Below are 18,107 nucleotides of genomic sequence, written 5' to 3'. Positions count from 1 at the left end.
CCTTATCTATCAAGGTCGATAGATTCCATATAGGTGCATACCCTACTCCTACAGTGAACTTACTGCAGCCAATCTACACTGCATGGACCCATATGGCTAGGGACCATGTATGTGTGCAGTCAAACTACAATAACCCCACTGTGAGCAGCCGAAGCACCGCAGGTCAAAGGACCAGTCACACTACTGCAACATCAAGCAAGTCACTGACGAGTGGATAGACATCCAAGTGACTTCTTGTATTGGTCACGCTCAGTACCCTTGTTCTCTAACAAGCACCTGCACTATCACTTCAGTGTCCCTACACTGTGGACTCAAGTCTCGTCCATCCAGAAGGAGAGTGATCTGTGCACTGATCGGATCGATCACCGTCCTCGTGATGATCCTTTGATCAGGAGCATTTAGAAATTAATCACCAATGATACATGGCTCAAATTCTCAACTCTTGAGAATATGTATCATCATCTTATTAATTTCTTGGACGATTCATAGACACATAAACAATATGAATGAAAAGATGCCTTTTATTTATTCAATAATAAATAGTCAAGTACAAAATTATGTCCCTAGAATCAACAATGTGTCAGCCAAATTGGCTTCTAGGGCATACATCTAACACGGGGGAGTCTGGGTTCAGAAACCATCCACTTCCACTCCATCTGACCCTACCACTCATCACTCCCCTAGCCCTGACCATGACCAGGAGCACTATACTGATCTTCCCACCTATCCTTCTACCTCTGGTCCTACACATATTGAGCCCTCCACCTCCACTGCCCCACCCTCTCAGCAGCAGCCCCTGGAAGTTAGAATATCTTCTGAGCAGCTTCGGGAGTTGCGGCAGGAGATAGTGAGGGAGCTGAGGGATGATCTGCTGAGGGAGCTACGAGGTCCTCAGACTGCTCCCTCCACCGATATAGTTCCCTCCTTAGCAGCCGTGACAGAGATGGTTGCAAACCTAAAGGAGGAAATATTCAATATTTGAAGCCTAGTTCAAGCTCAATACTGGAACATAAGTGACGTCAAGGACGACACAAGGAAGATGCGAGACAGCATCAGACATGAGTTAGGCACCCAGAGTCAGGGTGCAGAGCGGCTAGCTAATGCGTTGATCTTCAAGCTTGACACCATCCAGAAAAAAGTGAACGAGATTTCCTCGACACAGTCTAGACTCATCCCGGAGATCATCGCACAGCTAGGGAACGTATCTGAGGGGATAAGCTTAGTCATGCAAATGAATAGACTTAGATCAGGAGCCACATCCTCCACTACAAAGAAACCCTAGAGTAGCTTTGTTTTCTATCTTATGATGTATTTGCTCTATACTTGTATTTTTCTCTACAATTGTACTCAAATTAGCATCAATACAATGAGTAGACACTTTCTTACAAAACTGTGCAATACTTTTCTATGTTCTACGCTTCTTTTTGCGATGATAACAAAAAGGGGGAGAAAATATGTTGAATTGAATATAAAGGGAATCACAAAAAAAGGAAAAATTCTTAAAGCAAAATCTAATTTGTTCTAAGTGGATTCGAAAGTAAGAATTGAAGCAAAAAAAATTTTAAGACATTAAAAGAAAATTCAAAAATTTAAACAAAATTGAATGCATATGTTAAGGGGGAGAATCTGAAATCTTAGGAAAGCGAAATCATTAACTACATATAAGCCAAACACTTGATTGCATGATATGAAGGCTTATATAATTCCAAATAAAAGGGGGAGCTTTAATTTCAGGATTTACTGATCCATACCTTTCAATTCTGGATAGATTAAAATAACCAGACATTTGAATTCATTTCAAAATTTTTACTAAATAATTGAGCAATTCACTTCAAAAATATTCAATGTTTTGTCATCATCAAAAAGGGGAAGATTGTGGAGTGATTGATTATAACCCTATTTGATTTTGATGAGCACAAAGCCATTGAGTATATTTTATGTTATACTAATAAATTCAATCCAGCATATCAGGCAAAATTTGTAAGAATCCTCTTTTGAGTGCATGTGGAAATCAGCTTAAGTCAAAGGCTGAAACTCGAGTCGACTCCGGAGGATTTCGAGTCGACTCCAAGTGTTTCAGACATTCTGGCACAGGCTCGAGTCGACTCCGGCACACTGCGAGTCAACTCCGACTGAGAACAGACAGCAGGACAGAAAGATGAATCTCAGACCCTGTCACCGAGTCGACTCCTGAAGAATTCGAGTCGACTTCGATGCTTGCCGAGTCGACCCCCGATAGTTCCGAGTCGACTCCAAGGAGTAACAGACAGAAAGACAGAGAAGTTGTTTTTGGACTCTGAGAGCCGAGTCGACTCCAGAAGAACTCGAGTCAACTCCAACGGTTGCCGAGTCGACTCCTAAAAAGGCAAGAGTCGACTCTCAGAGGAATGCAAGACTAAAAGTCAGAGAGCCAACTTCGGTGTCTGAGAGCCGAGTAGACTCCAGCAAAGTCCGAGTCGACTCCAAGGCAGTTCAACTCCAAAGACAGAAGACCAGTATTCAGGCTCTGAGAGCCGAGTCGACTCCAAGAGAATCCGAGTCGACTCGAGGAAGTAAACCCGAAAGAAAGACCTTTGGATTTCTAAAAACGAGTCGTCTCCAGAAGGCAGAGTCATTTCCAGATATTGGCGAGTCGACTCCAAGTTTGGCCGAGTCGACTCTAGAACGGGACAGCACTTTATTTCAAATTTTGAACAGTGGGCGAGTCATCTCCAGTAAAGCATGAGTCGACTCCAGCAATAGGCGAGTCGACTCTAGATCGAGCGAGTCGACTCCGATCCCAACGGACACTATGTCAGGAGTTGCAGATTGTGCAGAACGGCTCTAAAAGTGTGTCTAACGGCTAGTTTTCGATGGGGATTGCTTAAATAGCCAAAGTGAATAGTAATAAACATCAAGAGAGAGACTTCATTCAAAGCAAAAGGGATTTCCACCTACCAAAGCCACTCAAGAGTAAATACAAGAGAAAGAAGGAAGAAGTGCATTGAAGTCCATCCTCCAAACATCTTCCTCGCATTCGAGGCTCCACTTCTGACAGCAAATCTTCAGCACACTCAAGAGGAGTTGCAGAGTTCGAGAAGCCCCTTACTTCACATCCAAAAATCTGTTTGAGGGCTTCTAACTCTTCTTTATTCATATTGCCTATATTTGCTTTTCAAGAAGCTATCCTTGTACTCTTTTCAAACTGCTTTTCTTACTTGATTCAATCAGGGGATTGAATCAAGGGTGTTAAGGTTGGTTGGTGAGCCGAGGGTAAAACCAACGTGTAAGGGTTTGATTGTGATCCCGGAAAAACAATCGGGTGGTTCTAGTCGGTGAGCCTGTGAAAACCGATTGAGTTCGTTGTGATCTCGTAAAATAACAAGTTGGGTTGTGAGCTTGTAAAACAACCGGCTGTAATCCGAGGGATTATAGTGAACTTCCAAGTGAAGCTTGGGGAGTGGACGTAGGAGCAAGGGTTAGCTCCGAACCACTATAAAATCTCTTGTGTTTGTGATTGTTTCATTGTCTCTTCCATTCCCTTCATTCACTGCATATAGTAAACTAATTAATCCACTTGCAATAAGGTTTAATTAGTTACTCATTAAGTTTTTATTTGCAATAATTACTTAAAACCCAATTCCCCCCCCCCCCCCGCCCTCTTAGGTTGTCTTTTTGGGCAACAGGATGCAAATGGTGAAAGAGTAGATGCCCTACAAGCCAATTGCAATATGTATTGCGAAGGGTTTTTCCTTTGATTTGTCCAAATCATGTATATGACATTTAAATATGAATAAAGGCATTATATTTTATCATATGCTGTTGATTATATTTATGATAAACTCCTTAGATTAGGGCAATGGTTTTAAGACTATGATGAGATCATACTAGTGAGACTTAAAATCCTAAAATCCTAATCTTAAATATTCCCAGTCATTGGTACATTGAGTCGGGGATCAATGATTACCGGAAAGACTGGCATGTCTTATGTATGCTCGATGCAGAGGATGATTGATCTCACAATCATTTGTGTAGAGACACTAATACAAAGATATGGGTGCTCATTAGAAGAATGAGTTCACTGAATTGACCAACAAAGAGAAATCTTATGAAGTCTTACTTACATGTCAAAAGATGATTCTCTTAGTGGGAGTTGTGCAACTGATCCTTTGACCTGAGATCACCATGGTATCTTGTGCACACGAACCTATGTTTTGGTTTACACTCATTCATGACAATAAGTTATGTACGAGGTCTTCTGGATATGGTGGATTGTGTACGAAGATTATGAGTAGGTCAACAAGGAATTAATCACTTCTAGTAAGAGAAGATAGCATCCTATTTATTCTAATCATATGATAATTCAGGAAGCCTTTGATCAAAGCAGAATGAAAATTAGAAAGAGTTTCTAATATTTCATTATTTGAATTATCATTAAAAGATTGAGAAAAATATGAATATGAAATTGAGTTTGACATATATTCATACTCATATACATATTTGGGATGCAGTTTGATTAAAGGATTGAATTGCATAGTAACTTGCCACTGAAGGGTGTTTTTGGTATTTCCACCAAATTTCATATTTTTCGGGTAGACATGACACGTTGCTAGACGTCAATCTTGTCTTATAGGTTTGATCGAACTAAAGAGTTTAATTCGATCATCAATTAGAAAGGATTCTAATTGTTAAATTCGGGTTCGCGCAGTTTGGACTTAAATCGATTAGAAGAGTTCTAATCAAGTTGGGTCAACTCGCACTCACACCTATTGCTGGCTAAGTATGGAACCCAATGGGTCACACACAAGAAAACTTATCAAGGGTCTAATTGGATTAGATCATGTTTGCAAGATAAACATCCTAGCAGGTGTTGCAAACCTTAGCTCCTGATTCGAACTGGATTCGAATCTGATTCGAATTGGATTCGAATCTGATTCTTAATTGATCTAATTTGATTAGATCATATTCTAATATGGGTTAGCCAAGAGTTGGCACCTAAATTGGCTTGATTTGAGTCTAATTGGATTAGATTTGATAAAACATTTAATTTTGACCGTTGGATCAACATTTGGATGAAGAGAAGGATCAAATGGATGGCGCCATGGATTAGAGCCATTGGATCTTCATCATGGGATGATGGGAGATCATGATCTCGTGATGGACTTGTGATATTGACTTAGTCAACATCAGATGGCGTGAGAAAGAAGGGAATACGGTGAATTTAGAATGGCGCCTCATGAAGAAGTGCCACTTGGATTGGATAAAGATGACACGTCATCATATCCTAACTACTTTCCCTTCAACCGCATCATTCTCTCTCTCCTTCTTTCTTATGGCGCCACCAATAAGGGCCTTTGGATCATCATCTAGCCTTGATCAATGGTTGAGAATGCTCCCTATTTTTCATGCGTGAGAAGAAATGAAGAGAGGCATGAGTACGGTGGATTTCATGAAGAGATGCTTAGGGAATGGATAAGGATGAAGCGCCATATCATAAGCACTTCATCTTATCCTAACTACTTCTGATATGCCCTCTCATCAAATGACACATCACTTGATCTCACGCCCCTCTTCATGCATGAATGGATGGCTACAATGCATCCGTACGCCATCTATAAATAGGGAATGCTCCCGGTGTTTTCAAATCATCGGAAATCAATCCAACTCTCTCTCTCTCATATCCCTTCTTTCTTACATTAGTTTCTTTCTTTCTAACATTGCTTCTAGTGTGTCCTAAGCCAAGACAAGGTGGTCTTCATTAGGACAAAAGGATTAGAAGTGATTTTAGAAGGCTAAAGAAAAATAGAAAGGAAGGAAAGCAAGCCGTTAGAGTTCTTTAGAAGAATTCTGCATTAAGGATCAAAAGTCTTTGGAGCTAAAGTCTTGATCAAGTTTTCGTGTGGATCACCATTGGAGGGCGGACACTTGGACGCCTCGTAGAGATTGTACACTTTGGATTAGCATTTGAGGTATTCTACTAATTCTGCATTTATTTTATATTATTTGATTGTAATCATTAAGGTGATCTAGGCTTAAAAGGGTTTCATGCATAGGGACTTTATTAAGAAAATTTTAAAATCCCTAGCTTCCGCTGCCCATTATGACATGCTAGAACCCTTCAGTGGTATCAGAGCTATCCTTAATTGGTTCAATCAAATAATAATGCATGATGTATGATTATTAATTTACTATGAGATAGTAATGTCATATGCTTAATGAAATGCTGAAATATATGATTCATATATGATATGATATGTAATAAAATGTCATGATATGAAATTTTCCATATGAAAATATGTTGAAGCATGTTAATTAGTTGCTTATAATTTATACATGCTATGAGATAGCTATGATGCATGATAGCTTATTTTAGATATGTTAAATATATGTTACAATTAAAGAATGTGCTAGAGACTAGTAAGCCCTCAATAAAAATTATATTAAGTCATAGTGTTAAAAAATTTTAAGCTAACCCATTCTAGAACAATTAATCTAATTGGTGTCTAAGGAAAGCACTAAAGGTGGTTACTTAATTAGGACCTTACTCTTTGAGTAAGGGGAGCCTCCCACCTGCTTACCTGGCCAATTGTTTGATTGTCTATTATGGATAAGCTTAATATTGATATAATACTATTGATAGCCTTCCTTCATGCCTCGATATTATTATGTCAAGATCCATGCTAGTTTGTTGTGCTAACACAAAACTTGCAATGGGGACTGATGTTATACTGTCTTGGTGCATTAAGATGCTTATGGCATATTTTAATATATTGCCTTGTTGTGCAACCACAAGGGCAATATTATTCGAATATGACTATATGGAAATGAAGGGTTTGACTTAACTAAAATATTATTGTTTGTTGTGCTAACACAAGGCAATAAGTATTTTAAGAGAACAAGATAAAGTTGAGAATTGCATGAGATGCAATCGGAAAGAGTTTCCTACCTTTGAACTCATAAAGGTTTGTTGTGTAACCACAAGGCTTTTTATGATGAATTAGGATCTCAACCCTACTAAGAAAAATTATATTTTCACGTTTATCATAGGAGAGGGCTATGATATTCGATAAAAATAGTAGGAGACAAATTAGATTAAAGTCCTTATCTAGTTGCAAACATGTCATCATGATTGGTCTGCTTATATTAGTTATGTTCTTGCATATGTAGAATTATTAAATGGCTTCTTCACTTTCACTAAGAGGCATCTTAGATGCCAACAAGTTGACCGGACCAAACTATGTGGACTGGTTGAGGAATTTAAAGATAGTACTCACTCAGGAGAAAATTTCCTATATACTTGAAACCCCTGATCTTGGAGATCTAGGGTATGATGCTACAGAAGAGGAGGTTGCCACACATAAGATGTGGAAAAATGACAGTTTGACTGTCAAATGTATCATACTTGCCTCTATGAGCAATGAATTACAGAGGCAACATGAAGGCATGGACACTCAATCCATACTTCTCAATTTAAAAGAGTTGTATGGAGAACAAAGCAGGACTGCTAGGTATGAGATATCTAAGCAGTTGTTCCGTGCTAGAATGAATGAAGGAACTCCAGTGCAAAACCATGTTCTTATGGTTATAGACTTAATCACTAGATTAAGTCAATTAGGTTTTGCTATGGATAGTGAGCTCAGTCAGGATTTGATCCTGCAATCACTGCCTGATTCATTCTCTCAGTTTGTTGTGAACTTTCACATGAACAAGCTGAACACCTCCCTGCCCGAGCTGTTAAATATGCTCAAAACAGCTGAAGGCCATATTAAGAAGGATAAAGGTCCACTCCTTCTTATAGATGGCACTTCTAAAAGAAAATCGGGAAATAAGGGTTCTAAGAAACGATTGAACCCCAAGAGTAGCATCAAAAAGAAAAAAGGAAAGAAAAACTCCGGATCAAGTACCTGTTTTCATTGCGGCAAAGCTGGCCACTGGAAAAGGAATTGCAAGAGTTTTCTTGCAAGTATGAAGACCGATGCAAGAGTTGCATCAAAAGGTATGTTTATGTTACATGCCAACTTGTCATTAAGTTCTTCAAATTCAAATTCATGGGTATTGGATACCGGCTGTGGTTTTCACATTTGCAAATCTTTGCATGGACTACAGAAAATTAAAATTTTGAAGAAAAGTGACTTCGAGCTGTATGGCGCTGGAGGAGAGTCCATCCAGGCTGAAGCTGTTGGAACCTACAACTTGGAGTTACCTTCGGGAGAGCTCCTACAATTAGAAGATTGTTATTATATGCCCAAAATTATTAGAAATGTAATTTCCATTCCTTTGTTGTTAAAGAAAGGATTTGAAATTAATGGAAAGGGCAATGGTTGCTCTATTTATTTTTCTAATAAGCATCTTTGCAATGGCATTATGGAAAATGGTCTTCTTGTTTTATTACTTAATGACAATGTCTTTCATATTAATAAAAGCAATAAAAGAAAGAGAGAGGAAGTAAATAACACCCTTCTTTGGCATTGCCGACTTGGTCACATAAGTGAATCAAGAATCAACAAGTTATACAAAGAAGAGTTCTTTGATCCTTATGATTATGAATCATTAGGAACTTGTGAATCTTGTCTTATGGGTAAAATGACTAAGTCTCCATTCACTGGACATGGAGAAAGGGCAAGTGAGTTATTAGGACTTATACACACAGATGTATGTGGTCCTATGACAACTCCAGCTAGAGGTGGATACTCTTACTTCATCACATTCACTGATGATTTATCAAGATTCGGATGTGTGTATCTTATGAAACATAAATCCGAAGCTTTTGATAAGTTTAAAGAGTATCAAAGTATGGTTGAAAAACAAACCGAAAAGTGTATTAAAATCCTTCGATCTGATCGAGGAGGTGAATACCTTTCTAGTGAGTTTTTAAATCATCTTAAAGAAAAGGGCATTCTCTCTGAATGGACACCTCCGTATACGCCACAATTAAATGGTGTAGCTGAACGGAGAAATCGTACTTTATTAGATATGGTACGGTCCATGATGTGCTTTACTGATCTTCCTATTTCCTTCTGGGGTTTTGCCCTAGAGACTGCTGCACTAATATTAAACAGGGTACCTTCTAAGTCTGTACCTAGCACTCCATATGAGATATGGAGAGGAAAGAAGCCTAATCTTAAGTATCTTAAGATATGGGGTTGTCAAGCTTATGTCAAAAGAAATTTTGGACACAAGCTAAGTGCTAGATCAGATAAATATATTTTTGTAGGTTATCCTAAAGATAGTATAGGATACATCTTCTATCATCCTACCGAACAAAAAGTTTTTGTAGGTAGGCATGCCATTTTCTTAGAAAAAGAGTTTATCTTAGAAAAGGGCAAGGATAGAAAAATAGAACTTGAAGAAGTTCAAGACCTACAAATAGAAACACAAGAAATTCTTCAACCAGATGTACCCATTGATGAGGTACAACCACAACACACATCTCCTCTCCGAAGGTCAGATAGAGTGCGAAGAGCACCTGAGAGATATGGGTTCATCATTGAAAATGATGAAGCCCACATTGTTCAGAATAATGATCCTCTGACCTATTCGGAAGCTGTCATGAGTAGTGACTCTGACAAATGGCTAGAAGCCATGAAATCCGAAATAGATTCTATGTATACCAACCAAGTATGGACTTTGGTTGATGCACCAGAGGGTGTAAACCCTATAGGTTGCAAATGGGTCTATAAGAAAAAGATTGGAGCAGATGGCCAAGTAGAAACCTACAAGGCTAGATTGGTGGCAAAAGGTTTCAGGCAAAAGCAAGGAATTGACTATGATGAAACTTTTTCGCCAGTAGCTATGCTCAAATCTATTCGGATTTTGCTTGCAATAGCTGCATACTATGATTATGAAATCTGGCAGATGGATGTCAAAACCGCCTTCCTTAATGGTTATCTTGAGGAAGAAGTTTACATGACACAGCCAGAAGGATTTGTCTCAAGTAAGAGAGCAAATCAAGTATGCAAGCTTAAGAGATCCATTTATGGATTAAAGCAAGCATCGAGGAGTTGGAACATCCGTTTTGATACAACAGTCAAAGAGTTTGGTTTTATCAAAAATGTGGATGAACCATGTGTGTACAAGAAGACTAGTGGGAGTGCCATTGTCTTCTTAATATTGTATGTAGATGACATACTGATCATTGGAAATGATATTCCAATGTTACAATCGGTCAAGACTTGGCTGTCAAAAAGCTTTTCCATGAAAGACTTGGGAGAAGCATCCTATATACTTGGTATAAAGATCTATAGGGATAGATCTAAAAGGATGCTAGGCTTGTCCCAGTCTAGGTACATAGATAATGTGCTGAAAAGATTCAGCATGGAAGAAAGTAAAAGAGGTTATTTGCCTATGAGTCATGGCATACGTCTCTCTAAGAAGATGTCTCCTAAGACATCTGAAGAGAGGAATAGAATGAATTCTATTCCCTATGCTTCGGCAGTAGGATCGATTATGTATGCTATGCTATGTACTAGGCCTGATGTTGCTTATGCCTTAGGCATAACAAGTAGATTCTAGGCTGATCCAGGAGAGGATCATTGGATAGCTGTGAAAAATATTCTTAAGTACTTGAGAAGGACTAAAGATATTTTTCTAGTTTATGGAGGATCTGAGTTGAAACTAGAAGGATTTTCTGATTCTAGTTTTCAATCAGACCCAGATGATAGCAAGTCCACTTCAGGGTATGTCTTTACCCTAAATGGTGGTGCAGTGAGCTGGAAGAGTTCCAAACAGCAAACTGTAGCTGACTCAACTACTGAGGCAGAATACATTGCTGTAAGTGAAGCCGCTAAGGAAGCTGTCTGGATGAAGAAGTTCATCTCTGAGTTAGGAGTAGTTTCCGAGATTGCTGGACCAGTCCCAGTTTATTGTGATAACACTGGAGCTGTTGCTCAAGCGAAGGAACCAAGGTCTCATCACAAATCCAAGCACATTCTAAGACGCTTCCATCTTGTTCGAGAGATTGTCGAGAGACAAGACATAGTCATTGAATGAGTAGACACCAAGAACAACCTAGCAGACCCGTTCACTAAAGCTCTACCACAACAGCAGTTCGATCGCCACCTCGATTGTATGGGGATAAAATATAAGAGCGATTGGCTTTAGTGCAAGTGGGAGATTGAAAGAGTAGATGCCCTACAAGCCAATTGCAATATGTATTGCGAAGGGTTTTTCTTTTGATTTGTCCAAATCATGTACATGACATTTAAATATGAATAAAGGCATTATATTTTATCATATGCTGTTGATTATATTTATGATAAACTCCTTAGATTAGGGCAATGGTTTTAAGACTATGATGAGATCATACTAGTGAGACTTAAAATCCTAAAATCCTAATCTTAAATATTCCCAGTCATTGGTACATTGAGTCGGGGATCAATGATTACCGGAAAGACTGGCATGTCTTATGTATGCTCGATGCAGAGGATGATTGATCTCACAATCATTTGTGTAGAGACACTAATACAAAGATATGGGTGCTCATTAGAAGAATGAGTTCACTGAATTGACCTACAAAGAGAAATTTTATGAAGTCTTACTTACATGTCAAAAGATGATTCTCTTAGTGGGAGTTGTGCAACTGATCCTTTGACCTGAGATCACCATGGTATCTTGTGCACATGAACCTATGTTTTGGTTTACACTCATTCATGACAATAAGTTATGTACGAGGTCTTCTGGATATGGTGGATTGTGTACGAAGATTATGAGTAGGTCAACAAGGAATTAATCACTTCTAGTAAGAGAAGATAGCATCCTATTTATTCTAATCATATGATAATTCAGGAAGCCTTTGATCAAAGCAGAATGAAAATTAGAAAGAGTTTCTAATGTTTCATTATTTGAATTATCATTAAAAGATTGAGAAAAATATGAATATGAAATTGAGTTTGACATATATTCATACTCATATACATATTTGGGATGCAGTTTGATTAAAGGATTGAATTGCATGGTAACTTGCCACTGAAGGGTATTTTTGGTATTTCCACCAAATTCCATATTTTCCGGGTAGACATGACACGTTGCTAGACGTCAATCTTGTCTTATAGGTTTGATCGAACTAAAGAGTTTAATTCGATCATCAATTAGAAAGGATTCTAATTGTTAAGTTCGGGTTCGCGCAGTTTGGACTTAAATCGATTAGAAGAGTTCTAATCAAGTTGGGTCAACTCGCACTCACACCTATTGCTGGCTAAGTATGGAACCCAATGGGTCACACACAAGAAAACTTATCAAGGGTCTAATTGGATTAGATCATGTTTGCAAGATAAACATCCTAGCAGGTGTTGCAAACCTTAGCTCCTGATTCGAACTGGATTCGAATCTGATTCGAACTGGATTCGAATCTGATTCTTAATTGATCTAATTTGATTAGATCATATTCTAATATGGGTTACCCAAGATTTGGCACCTAAATTGGCTTGATTTGAGTCTAATTGGATTAGATTTGATAAAACATTTAATTTTGACCGTTGGATCAACATTTGGATGAAGAGAAGGATCAAATGGATGGCGCCATGGATTAGAGCCATTGGATCTTCATCATGGGATGATGGGAGATCATGATCTCGTGATGGACTTGTGATATTGACTTAGTCAACATCAGATGGCGTGAGAAAGAAGGGAATACGGTGAATTTAGAATGGCGCCTCATGAAGAAGTGCCACTTGGATTGGATAAAGATGACACGTCATCATATCCTAACTACTTTCCCTTCAACCGCATCATTCTCTCTCTCCTTCTTTCTTATGGCGCCACCAATAAGGGCCTTTGGATCATCATCTAGCCTTGATCAATGGTTGAGAATGCTCCCTATTTTTCATGCGTGAGAAGAAATGAAGAGAGGCATGAGTACGGTGGATTTCATGAAGAGATGCTTAGGGAATGGATAAGGATGAAGCGCCATATCATAAGCACTTCATCTTATCCTAACTACTTCTGATATGCCCTCTCATCAAATGACACATCACTTGATCTCACGCCCCTCTTCATGCATGAATGGATGGCTACAATGCATCCGTACGCCATCTATAAATAGGGAATGCTCCCGGTGTTTTCAAATCATCGAAAATCAATCCAACTCTCTCTCTCACATATCCCTTCTTTCTTACATTAGTTTCTTTCTTTCTAACATTGCTTCTAGTGTGTCCTAAGCCAAGACAAGGTGGTCTTCATTAGGACAAAAGGATTAGAAGTGATTTTAGAAGGCTAAAGAAAAATAGAAAGGAAGGAAAGCAAGCCGTTAGAGTTCTTTAGAAGAATTCTGCATTAAGGATCAAAAGTCTTTGGAGCTAAAGTCTTGATCAAGTTTTCGTGTGGATCACCATTGGAGGGCGGACACTTGGACGCCTCGTAGAGATTGTACACTTTGGATTAGCATTTGAGTTATTCTACTAATTCTGCATTTATTTTATATTATTTGATTGTAATCATTAAGGTGATCTAGGCTTAAAAGGGTTTCATGCATAGGGACTTTATTAAGAAAATTTTAAAATTCCTAGCTTCCGCTGCCCATTATGACATGCTAGTGTTAGAAGTATGCCCTAGAAGCCAATCTGGCTGACACATTGTTAATTCTAGGGACATAATTTTGTACTTGACTATTTATTATTGAATAAATAAAAGGCATCTTTTCATTCATATTGTTTATGTGTCTATGAATCGTCCAAGAAATTAATAAGATGATGATGCATATTCTCAAGAGTTGAGAATTTGAGCCATGTATCATTAGTGATTAATTTCTAAATGCTCCTGATCAATGGATCATCACGAGGACGGTGATTGATCCGATCAGTGCACAGATCACTTTCCTTCTGGATGGACGAGACTTGAGTCCACGGTGTAGGGACACTGAAGTGATAGTGTAGGTGCTTGTTAGAGAACAAGGGTACTGAGCGTGACCAGGACAAAAAGTCACTTGGATGTCTATCCACTCGTCAGTGACTTGCTTGATGTTGCAGTAGTATGACTGGTCCTTTGACCTGCGGTGCTTCGGCTACTCACAGTGAGGTTATTGTAGTTTGACTACACGTATACATGGTCTCTAGTCATATGGGTCCTTGTAGTGTAGATTGGCTGCATTAAGTTCACTGTAGGAGTAGGGTATGCACTTACATGGAATCTATCGACCTTGATAGAAGAGGAGTGATCCTATGTGATTTGTTAGACTGAGTTCTAAGACCTTGGCCAAGGCACTAATATAAAGTGGAGAAAGAGTTTTTCACTAACGAACTCGAGTCGAATAAATCTTGACATATGACAGACGAAGGGGTTTGACGAGTTATCCATGACCTCCGTCCTGTAGGGATCCACGATAGTAGGACTGTATCATATGACAACTGCACCTAGAGGTTCATCATTCTATTCTACTGGGTACCCACTACATGCTGCTAGGTGTCACTAGTGGATGGTGGGACTCATAGGGATTATCTTGATGATCGATAAACCCTAATGAGTTGAGTTGGAATCGTTCCAATCCATTGAAAGGAGTTTTCAATGATATTATGATGGAGATCACAATATATCTCACTACCAGTCAGAGTAGAACCTATGGGGTCACACACACTAGAGGCATTGACCGATCCGATGGTTGAATCGTGATTAGGAATCACAAGTAATCAATTTGATTGATAAGAAGTTGAAGAAGGAACAAAGGGAATTAATTAATTGGACTTAAAACAAGAGTCCTACTTGGAGTAGGATTCCTAGAGTCCTAATTGGATTAGGACTAGGAATCCTACTTGGACTGGGAATCCTATTTGGAGTAGGACTAGGATTCCTGCTTGGAGTAGGATTCCAATAATCCTAATTAGATTAGGAATTTTGAATTAAGTTTGGATTCCTACTTGGAGTAGGATTCCTAGAGTCTGGATCGGATTAGGACTCCAAATTCAAATTAGAGTCCTAATTGGATTAGGACTAGAATTAAACAAATCCTAATTGGATTAGGATTCCTTAAGTCCTAATTAATGATTAATCTAATGAATCAACATGACTCCTAATTGGATTAGGATTGAAGAGTTCAATTGAGTCATGGTTCTTTCAAGTCCTAGTTGGATTAGGACTAGCATGGATTGAACCCGAATGATTCATGATTTGGTTAATCCTAATTAGATTAGGACTAAACCATGAGAAGGGCATCTAATCCTCCTTGGAGGAGGATTAGGTTAACCAAGTAAGAGGGGCATGAGCCCCTCTCCTCTTGGTTGGTGCGGCATGAAGAGAGGGGGCCGACGCCCCCTCTTTGGAAGCTAGTCTAGGGCTCCTAATTTGTAGGAGCCCTGGATGGCTATAAAAGGGAGGCAAAGGGGGCCGGCGCCCTAGCTATGAGAACTCCTCACCTCTCAGCCGTGGCCACCCTCCTTCTCCCCTTGGTTTTCAGCCGCAAGCAAAGAAGAAGAAAAAGAAGGCTTGGCGGCACTCCTTTCCTCCCTTCCTTCTTCCAACGCAAGGGAAATTGAAAAGGCTGCAAGCAACCTTTGATTCTTCATCCTCTTGCATCCTTCTTCTTCCTCCTCTCAAGGACATTCAAGAGTTGAAAGAAAGAGAGAAGATCAGCCATCAAAACCAATCTCTGCAAGGGAGCTAGCACCCCGGGGAGATTAGAGCGATTGGATCGGTCCTCTGCTTCGTGTGGATACCCGTAGAGGCCGGGCACTTGAACGGCTTCAAGCGAACCCTCTTCCTAAAACCACGAACTCAGATTTGCGGTGATCATCTACCCGCGCAAGGTGAAGATCTGATCTTTCTAATTGTTTAAAAAGTTTTAATCCTAATCCATCTACGAACGGTTTTTGAAACAACGTTCATGAGATGAACGTATGACCCCGTGCATGCCTCTTCCGCTGCATCTAAAAAAATTTTTAATTTTCTGCGGCATGGGCGGGTTTTCTAACAGTGGTATCAGAGCTAGGCTTCGTAGATTATGATTAGGATTAAAAGGATCAAGGCATATTAGATCTGAAAATTAATAGATTAAGCCTGCTGATTTTTATGCATGCAGAATTTCAGGCTGCAGAATTTTTCTGCATGCTGAATTTTGGTATGTATTGATTAATGATTCTGTTATGTAATGAATATGATTACAATTATTTAAGAATCATCCCTTGCATGATCAGTGACTCATGAGATGAGGTAATCAATTAAGTTTCAGATCTGTAAATTAAAATTATGCATATGATGCGAATGGTGATGATCATGGATGACCCTTTTGTGAATGTGCTGAAATGTTCTGCAATGCCTGAAATGTTCTGTGATGTTATGTGATAACATGTGAATCATTTTTTCAGATGCCTGCGAGCATCTTAAATTCATGTATTAGAGACCTGCGTGTCTCATCGAAAAAGGGTTGTAATTATTCTTTTATTTTTGAATTTTATCTGGGATGTAATCTGTGATGTATGTTGCACGTCGATGGTTGATCGATGTATGCCTCCTACAAGCAAGCCTTGCACGGATTCAGATCATAGGTTGATTGAAGATGGATCAAGGAGTTGATTACAATTGAACCTAAGGGATCAAGATCGAGTCAAGAGTTGAAGACGATCAAACCAATTGACATGCATGTGCTTGTACTATGACCCATCCTGGATCCATGATCATCACCAGTTACATTTACTTTCATATATATATATGCCTGGATGTTTAATGTTTATGCCTATGCATAGCGGGTAGATGGAAGTGTGCATAAGATGCGAGTTGCCAATCGAAAGAGACCTAAACTAAAACCTCCTCAATCAAGTCGAGAGTGAACCAACATGAGCGGGTCATATTAGATTAATTGATCTAATTGGTGTCTAGGAAAGCATGAAAGGTGGTTACTTAATTAGGACCTTACTCTCTGAGTAAGGGGAGCCTCCCACCTGCTTACCTGGCCAATTGTTCGATTACCTCTTATGAAGAGCTCAAGTTGCAAACACTAAGACCTGATTAACCAATATTAAGTCAATAGGTCTTCCACTGTAGTAGAGCTGCTAAGGTCTTTCTGATGTTGATTTGTCTCGGCTGGACACAGTGGGCAAGTTGCATCGGAGGGCTGGACCTCTCTATAGACATGAGATGTTGTAGGATAAAGGTGGGGTTGGGCACCAATAACTGTTAGGTGAGGACCCAATGACGACTTTATTTCTACGGTTATACGGTGGGTCTGACTTAACTAAGAAATGGGACCAATAACTGTTAGGTGAGGTCTTCATGGCTTAGAGACCAAGTAGCACTGCAACATGCTTGAGAAGCATTGTACAAGAGTTGTACATTCATCAATTTATGTGTCACCAATAACTGTTAGGTGAGGTGGCATGTAAATCGGTGGGACCGCAGTACCCACTAGAAACCCTAGTCGCGTAGGATTTCCGTTTCCCTACCAGGGGAGTGTGAGGGATTCGAGAAAATAGTGGGAGGTACATTTGTTCTAAAAGACCCTAGAATAAATTAGGATCAAGTACAAAATTCTAACTAGAATCTTTACTCTCTGAGGATTATAAAGTCAGCTTCTAGACTTTTAACTCATATCCTATAAAACAACCGTTTGACCAAACCCAATTATAAAGACTGGCTTAGCAAATTTCAAAAATAATTTTGAATTATGAGAAATTAGGGTATGTGCTAGACCATGGAATCCCCGTGTTACCAATCTGTCCGATCACTGATCAGCATAAGACGCATGCTAAAGTGGACGAACAATGACAATGAGGTTAGGTGCTGCACAATGGCATCTATGTCCAATGAATTACAATGCCAGCATGAGAACATGAAGACTGCCAGGGACATATTAAGTCACCTGCAAGAGTTGTATGGTGATCAGAGTCGCGCAGCATGTTTTGAAGTGTCCAAGAGGCTCTTCAAGGCAAAGATGCGCGATGGACAGTCTGTCCAAGTTCATGGTTTGACCATGATAAAGGACTTAAAGAAGCTTGAGAAGCTCGGCATGACTATGCACAAGGAACTGCAAACGGATTTGATCCCGTAATCCCTTCTAGCTTCATATGAACAATTTATAGTAAATTACCATATGAACAAGATTGTATGCACCAAAACAGAATTGTTAAAAAAAAAATTGGTAACTACCTTAGGGACCTTGAAGAAGTTCAAGGGGCATCGTTTTCGTTGTCAAGTTGGTTTCTACTTCC

The sequence above is a fragment of the Phoenix dactylifera genome, chromosome 2 (genome assembly GCF_051530095.1).
Source record: "Phoenix dactylifera cultivar Ajwa chromosome 2, Ajwa_hap1_PhDact_Kaust_v1.1, whole genome shotgun sequence".
Lineage (NCBI taxonomy): Eukaryota > Viridiplantae > Streptophyta > Magnoliopsida > Arecales > Arecaceae > Phoenix > Phoenix dactylifera.
Note: the sequence above shows the minus strand (reverse complement) of the source record.